Source organism: Marmota monax, unplaced genomic scaffold (assembly GCF_021218885.2).
Source record: "Marmota monax isolate L192 unplaced genomic scaffold, Marmota_monax_Labrador192_F-V1.1 WCK01_AAM20220418_F8-fsc00098, whole genome shotgun sequence".
Classification (NCBI taxonomy): domain Eukaryota; kingdom Metazoa; phylum Chordata; class Mammalia; order Rodentia; family Sciuridae; genus Marmota; species Marmota monax.
In genome coordinates this window covers 5,509,405-5,517,725 of record NW_026694639.1, presented here as the reverse complement: position 1 = coordinate 5,517,725, position 8,321 = coordinate 5,509,405, and the positions used below count along the sequence as shown (strand labels likewise).

Genomic DNA, 8,321 nt, shown 5'->3' with positions numbered 1-8,321 from the left:
TACCCACCTCTTCTAGCCACAGCACACCTGCCTACAGTTACCACCCTGTCCGTCCATTCAAACTAGAATGGACCAAGTAGGTTACAGCTCTTATAATCTAATCACTTTACCCCTGAATATTCCCATATTTGCAGGAGCCTTGGGGACACACCTCACATCCCAACCACACAGATGGTTAAATTTCTGTGTCACAGCACATCAGACATCTGATCAAACATGACCGTGGGTGTGTCTGTGAAGGTGTTTCTGGACAAGATGGATATTGAAATAGGTAGATTGAGTGAAGCAGATTGCCTTCCCTAATGTGAGGAAAGGGGACTCATCAATAGATTGGAGGTCTGAACGGAACAGGAAGACAGACCCTCCTGTGAGTGAGAGAGAATGTCTTCCACCTGAATGCCTCGGCTGGGACATTGGTCATTCCTGCCTTTGGACTTGAACAGAAGCATCAGCTCTTCTTGGGTCTTGAGGCTGCCAGCCTTCAGAATGGAATTTACGCCATCTGCTGTCCTGACTCTCAGGCCTTTGGACGTAGATTGGAACTATACCACCAGCTCTCCTGGGTCTCTAGCTTGTTGACTGCAGATCTTGGGACTTGTCAGCCTCCATCATCAAATGAGCCAATTCCTTATAAATCTCTCTCACCTATTATATAGGGGTGTGTGTGTGAGTATGTGTGTGTGTGTGTGTGTGTGTGTCCTATTGGTTCTGTTTATCTGGAGCACTCTGACTGCTACAAGTAGCCTCTGAATCCCCTCTAGACCACTGCTGTCCCTCCCTATTTCATCTTCCACAGAGCTTCCAGAATGTTCTCAGACTACACATCCAATCATGGTGTCACCCTACCTCGAATACTTGAAAGGCTTTCCCATCCATCTGGGGAAGACATCCACATCCCCAAGAGGGCTGCATGGTCTGCACAGAACCCCTGCTCCTGGCTTGAGCCACCCTAGGTTTCTTTTTTATCTGAATGATCCAAGTTTTTTTCTAGCCCTGGAGGTTTGCACATTCCATTTCCTCTGCCTGAAATAGTGTTTCTTCCAACCAATACGACGATAATTCGAATTCATCCTTCATTGCCTTGGCTTGGAGAAATTTCCAACATTTTCCCAACACAATTGCAGGACAAAGGTCCTATTATACATGGCGTCCTGCATTTGCCTCTTTGAGCGAGCATACCAAGAGACCAAAGGTTACCTGTGTAATGATTTGCTTGCTGTCTACTCTGCCGTCCCATTCCTGTTCATAAGAGGGTATCTTCAGTGCTTCCGGGGAGTGCACATAGGAAGCCTCTCAGCAAATACTCCTTCACAAAAATTCATGAATATTCTATTTTTAAGAAACCTATATAAATAAAGTAACTCAGCTAAATATAAAAGAATATGCAAACACAACACTTTTGCTAAAAATAAAAAGGAAATAATTTAAGTACTGCAATGCCTCTCCCTTAGTATTAGATTTAATTACTGCATTTATGTTTAGTTTTTGAAAGCATAATATTTTTATTTTAATAACCTGAATCAGCATCTTAATACATAAAAACCTGTGATCTCTAATAATTAGATTGCAGTGTAAAAGCTATTTAATTTCTTCATATAATACGATGGGTGTCAGTGGGATTGGATAAGGGGCATGCAGGTACCAGTGGCACCAGAAAGGGAAGAGAGATAATAATGAAGGGAAATATTAGTGAAGTAGTGAAGTTCCATTCTCAAGTGCTTCCAGGGAGAATAGAGGACACGCCAACATGGGTTCCTAGAGCTGACTAGGAAGGTTTTAAAGAGGGCTGGACTGCATTATACAGCTTAGAGACACATATTAGTGAAATAAGATTTTTAATGTCACTGAAGTTGTACTTAGACTCCTGGGGAAATTTAGGTTCTCTATATAAAATACCAAAGCATCACAGTTGAGTAAATTTTAGTTTTATCACTTCTGAATGACCTTAATACTTCCATGATTTTCACTGGTAAAGGCTAACAAGCCAGATACCTGGACCAAAGTTCCACTTCATCTTAGCTTCCAACTAGATCACATTTTTCCAATTTTATTACAAGAAACAGCCGAGTAGGTTGTAAAAATTGCTAACTCCTGGGTCCACCCTCCAGAGACTTCAATTCAAAGGGCCTGAGATAGATTCTGAGAATTTGCATGTCAACAAACTGAAGGAGTTTCACAGTTGTCCTGTGATCTAATATAGAACCTCTAAATAGACCTGTGATACCCATGCTTTAAAACGACCACACGTGAGATATTATGGTACCAAACTGAATAAATTAAGCATCAATTAAACCCACAAACACTCAGTGGTGGGATTCTTAGTCATCTTAATTTTCTCTAGTTTTTTTTGTATATTTCCTGAGTTTTATGTCAGGATACAGACTTTTAAAACCTGAAAGCAATGTTTTAAAAATGATCAGTCTGTGCTACCTTATTTTTAGTATATAGTCTACTCATAACTAAACAACATGGAAAATAGTACAAGGAAATACATTAAAATATTAGATATGGTCATATTCTTTGATGGTGAAAGAGATTTTTTTCTTCCTTTGCAGTTTTATCACTTTAACCATTTTTTAAGGAAGAACGTTAACTTTATTTTTAAAAATAAAGATTGTTTTCTACCCAAAGAGTTATCTTTCCTTCTCAAACCATTTCATAAAGTACCTGACAGTTTTGACAGAAGTAATACCAAGTCCCCATTACAATTCCTGCTCAGGCACTGAAAATAAACCAAAGCAAAATTGTGAAGGCTGTGAAGTGGTTTTTATTTATGTGTGTCTCATCCTCCTCCTTGTGCTATATTCTCCCTCTTGCACTGGCACACATTCTTCCATCTTATCCCATCCATCTTCTCAGGCATAGTGTTTTCCTACTTTTAAATCTCTTGCCCCTTTCCAAACAGACACCAAGTATTACCTCATTTAAATCTTGAAATTACTCTAATTCTCGAGAAAACCCACCTGCCCCAATCCCCTCACCTCCACATTTCCTTTGGCAAAAACACTGAGGGGCTCAGAGCTTCATCTCCTAACGCCAACACTCACTGCCTGGCTACTACTGTTGGCTTTGATGCCTCAGGACTAATCCCATACCACCCCTTTTCTCTTGTTCGGTCCACAAGCAGCCCCCAACTCCCAGGTCACACATTATATGCTGTGTCCCTGTAATCCTACAGTTTTGCATATGCCTTTTCTATCCTTCCCTCCTATTCTTTCTCTCCTAAAATCCCACCATTCATCATGGCTCATTTCTCAGCACTAGCCACTAGATCTGAACCTCTCTCTCTAATAAATTTCAGTCAGTTCCCCTATAATGCAACATAGGTGTCACCAAAAGTCACCATGCTATCCAAAACTACCTTGTAAACACCAGAGAGTTTATGGGGGAAATAGCATCAGAGCACAACACTCAAAAACTTGGTTAGTGACACCGTTAAGAAAAAAAGATAGTAAACTGATGAAAACACAGTAGCACAGTTTCATACGTGTTAAATAAGTAAGAATCGTACCACAACACTAGACATCTATCTGCTCTCTTAGAGCTGTTTCTGCACCAACCGTGGCCACCTTTGGAGCTCAGCGCCAAAGCTAAGATGCCAGTTTTGAGTCTGGGCAACTGGAAGTCTCCCCCAGGCAAAGTCAAAGAACCTGGGAAGGTGGCCATCGATGCATATATTGCCACATAGACTGTGCCTACATCTATCAGAATGAGAAGGAGGTGGGAGAAGCCATGCAAGAGAAGATTCAAGAGAAGGTGGTGAAGCGGGAGGACCTCTTTATTGTTAGCAGTTGTGGTGCGCCTTCTTTGAGAGAAACCTTCTGACGGAAGCCTGTTTGGAGGACCCTCAAGGGTCTGAAACTGGACTATCTGGGTGTCTATCCTTTTACTGGACTCAGGGATTTCAGTCTTGCAAGGACTTATTCCCCAAAGATGATAAAGGCCTCAACCTTGTCAGTAAACTAACATTCTTGGATGCCTGGAAGGTCATAGAGGAGCTGAGGATGAGGGATTGGTGAAAGCCCTTGGTGTCTACAACTTCAACCCCTTCCACATTGAAAGGATCTTGAACAAATCTAGACTCAAATATAAACCAGTGACTATTCAGGTGGAGTGTCACCCATACCTCACCCAGGAGAAACTGATTCAGTACTGCCCCTCCAAGGGCGTCACTGTCCCAGCCTGCAGCCTCCTGGGCTCTTCAGATAGACCTTGGGCCAAACCGGAGGACCCTTCACTACTAGAGGACCTCAAGATTAAGGAGATTGCTACAAAGCATGAATAAAATCCTCAGCCCAGGTTCCAATCTGCTTCTAGATCCAGAGGAATGTGGTGGTGATCCTCAAGTCTGTGACACCAGAAGACTTTGTCAAGAACTTTCAGGTCTTTGACTTCAGATTGAGTAATAAGGGCATGGCGACAATATTCAGCTTCAACAGAAACTGGAGGGCCTGTGTCCTGGCTAGCTAGGCTCATTTGGTAGAATATTCCTTCAATGCTAATTACTGAAGCTGAATCTCCTGATGAGGCACCGGTGGATTCTTTCTCTTCACTGAAGTGGAACTTGCTCCCCCTGAGGTCTATATTAGCCAAGTTTATGTAAAATCATACTATGCCTGACCATGTTGTAAGGCAATGTTTAAAAAACATTTTTGATGGGGGAGTACCAGGGATTGAACTCAGGGGCACTCAACCACTGAGCTACATCCCCAGCCCTATTTTGTATTTTATTTAGAGACAGGGTCTCGCTGAGTTGTTTAGGGCAGGGACTTGCTAAATTGCTAAGGCTGGGCTTTGAACTCTCAATTCTCTTGCCTCAGCCTCCCAAGCTGCTGGGATTACAGGCATGCACCACCGTGCCTTCTTTAAAAAAATTTTTGTTGGTGCATTTATAATTATAAATAGTGGGATTCATTGTTCCCTCATTGTACATGCACGCAACATGTTGCTAGATCTCCTTCCCAGAACCTTCCTTCCCATTCCCTCCTCCCTCCCCCAAGCAACTTTTTTTTAGATCCATGTGATGAACCAGGAAAAGCCTTATCACAAGGAAGTATGATTCAGATGAACAAATGGCTACTTCTGACTAAATGTTTGTTAAATAAAAAGATCTCTGCTAACATTTCGGATGCAAAACTGAGAAGAACAAAAAAATAATAAAAGTTTTTTTGAAAAAGGAGCATATTATAAGAATTATTGCACTCTACCTTGAAAAAGTAGGCCACAAGAAAGGCAAACCAGAACAATAAAGTGACTAGAAAACTCCTGAGATGATGGAATATGATGTGGCATGCTTCTTAGCAAGCTAGGGATCAAAGAAGAAATCAAAGTGGAAATTAGAAAATGTCTAGAACTAAACAATAAAAAAAATATTCCAGCCAAAGCAGTCCTTAGTTACATAACTTTAGGCACCCAGTCATGCGCCACATAGCAATGTGGTCAACAACAGGCTGCATATATCATGGTGAACCCATAAGATCCCATCACTTAGGGACTTTGCAGCTGTCAAGTTTGTATAAGGTCACTCCACGATGGTCACCCAATGATGAAATCACCTAACAATGTGCTGCTTAGAGTGTATCCTGGTGGTTAAGCGACACATGACTATATTAGAAAAGAAATATTCAAAGTTCAGTATGGGAAGCTTTCTGCCCAAGAAGCTAAAATCCCAATAGTGGAGCAAACCACAGAAACTCAAAGAGGGAAACCACAGATGAAAGCAAAAACTCATGAAATAGGAAGAAGACAATGACAGAAAAAAAGCCAAAGATTTTTGGATTGTGTTAAAATTACTAACATCAATAAGCTTTAGAAAGCAAAAAAAAAAAAAAAAAAAAGTAAAATCAGCCATCGACAATATCGGGAATGAATAAAAGGCTTCCAGTCTACATCCTATGACATGAAATAAATACTAAAGGCAGGACACGAAAAACTTTTTATCCATTCATTTGAGAAATTTCTTAGAAATGGACAAATTCCTTCAAAACATGATTTTGCAAAAGGGGCAAAGAAGGAATAAAAATTCGTATTTGTTAAAAGAAATTAAATGCTTACTTTAAAGAGAATTCTACAACCCGAATTCACAGATGAATTCTACTAAACTTTTAAGGAAGTAGTAATTGCAATAGTGTACAAACTCTTTTGGGTATAAAGGGAGAGACAGTATTTCCTAATTTAGTTTATAAAGTAAATGTAACATTGTGAAAATGACATCACAAGAAAACCACAGACTAATATTCCTCATAAACAGAAACACAAAATCTTTAATAAAGTATAAGAAACCCAATTCAGCAACATGCAGAAAGGATAATACTTCAATACAAAGTGGGATTTATTCTAGGAATGCATAATTGGTTTAACATTAAAAAGCAAACAATGTCTATTATAATGTGAATGTGTTCACTCCAAAATTTATGAGTCGGAAACTTCATCCCCAATGCAACAGGCTTCCTGGGAGATGCGTAGGTCACCAGGGTTCCACCATCATGAGTGGATTAATGCTACTATAAAATGGGCTTGCAGAAATGTGTTCTATCTCTCTTACCTTCACCTTCTGCCCTGTGAGGATGCATAAGGGGGCCTTATGCAACTTGATCTTGGCTTTCTGGACCTCTAGAACTGTGAGAATAAATTTCTGTTCTTTTTAACTCTGGTGTGCGTGTGGGCAAGGAGGCATTCTGTTACAACAACAAAAAGAGACTAAGACAATGTCATTTACCACATTAACAAACTAAGGGAGCAAAATACGCAACTAACTTAGTAATTAAAGGAAAAGTCTTTAATGAAAGTCAATAGTGGTTCATAGACAAAAACCAGTAATAGAAGCCAATAATAAAAGTGAATTTTCTCAACTGGATAAACATTCTGTAAAGAACTGGCAGTTACTATCATTCCTACTGATGGACTATTGGATGTTCTCCAGTTATTATATCCTCCTAAATTGAGAATATAATAATTATATCCACTCTTAACCATGTACATTCAATATTAGACTAGTGGTTCTAGCCAGTACAAGAAGACAAAAAAAAAAAGTTATAATACTTGGGAAGAAAAAATTGAAACTTTTATTTACAGATAGCATGGTTTTACAGATAGAAATCCAAAGTAATAAAAAATATGAATTTATTATATTGAGTGTAATATGACTACAGAATACAAGGTCAAATCAATTGTATTTCTGTATGCCAGGATACACAAAAATCAACTGTAATTCTATATACAAGCAACAAACAATTGCAAATTAAATTTTAGAAAGCTACCATTTATAACAGCATCAATAACATTAAACATTTTTGAATAAATTTAATAAAAACCATGTAAAGTCCTCAAAACTAAAAATAATGCTGAGATAAAGGAGGTATAATAAATGCAGAGATACACAATTTTTATGAAATGCAAACCTCAGTAGCATTAAGATTCAATTATCCCTAAATTGATCTTTAGATTCAGTACAAGTTCAACAGATGTTATAGGGGTTGAGGGGGTTATTAGTCAACTTTTCATTACTAAAATACCTAAGATAATCAACTATAAAGAAAAAAAGATTTATTTTGGCTAAGAGTTTTGGAGGTTCAGTCCATGATAGACTGGTTCTGTTTCTTGGAGTCTGTGGTGAGGCAGAAGCGTGTGGCAAAGCAAAACTCAGCTCATGGCCAGGGAACAAAAACAGAGCCAAAAGGAGGCTATGGTCCCCTTCAAGGGCATACACTCAATGACCTGAAGGTCTCCGGTGAGGCTGCACTTCTTAAAGTCTCATCCACCTCCCAACAGTGCTACCCCAGGGATCAAGCCTTAAACACAGGGGCCTTTGGGGGATAATTAAAATGCAAACTAAAGCAGGGAGAGAGTGGGATCATATTGCTGATGGGAATGTAAAATGGTACAATCTCTTTGAAAAATCTATTTGGCTATTTCTAATAATGCTAAGCATAGAGTTACCTATGATTCAGGAATTCTAGTCCTACTCAAAAGAAGCAAGTAAGTATATCCTTGAAAAGACTCCTCAAGGATCCTCATTAAAGCTTTATTCATAACAGATCAAAACTGAGAACAACTACTGGTCCATCAACAAAAGAATAGAAAAACCAATTAGGGTATATTCACAGGGTAGAACACTACTCAGTGATTAAAAAAAAAAAGAAAAGAACAAATGACTAATATGTGTTACAATATAAATGAATCTCAATAACATTATTTATGGTGATTTGAAAAAAAAAGTCAGATACAAAAAGTACACACTGTAATATTTCACTTATATGGAGCTCAAGAAAAAGCAACACTGTATAAATAGATTAAATAACAGGGACCAAAGCACAGTTAGA

The 8,321-nt window shown here is 38.9% G+C and overlaps 1 pseudogene; it reads left to right on the top strand.

Moving 5' to 3' along the window:
- Positions 1–216: 216 nt before the first annotated feature.
- Positions 217–4,470, top strand: LOC124078301 (aldo-keto reductase family 1 member B10-like; annotated as a pseudogene).
- Positions 4,471–8,321: the final 3,851 nt, after the last annotated feature.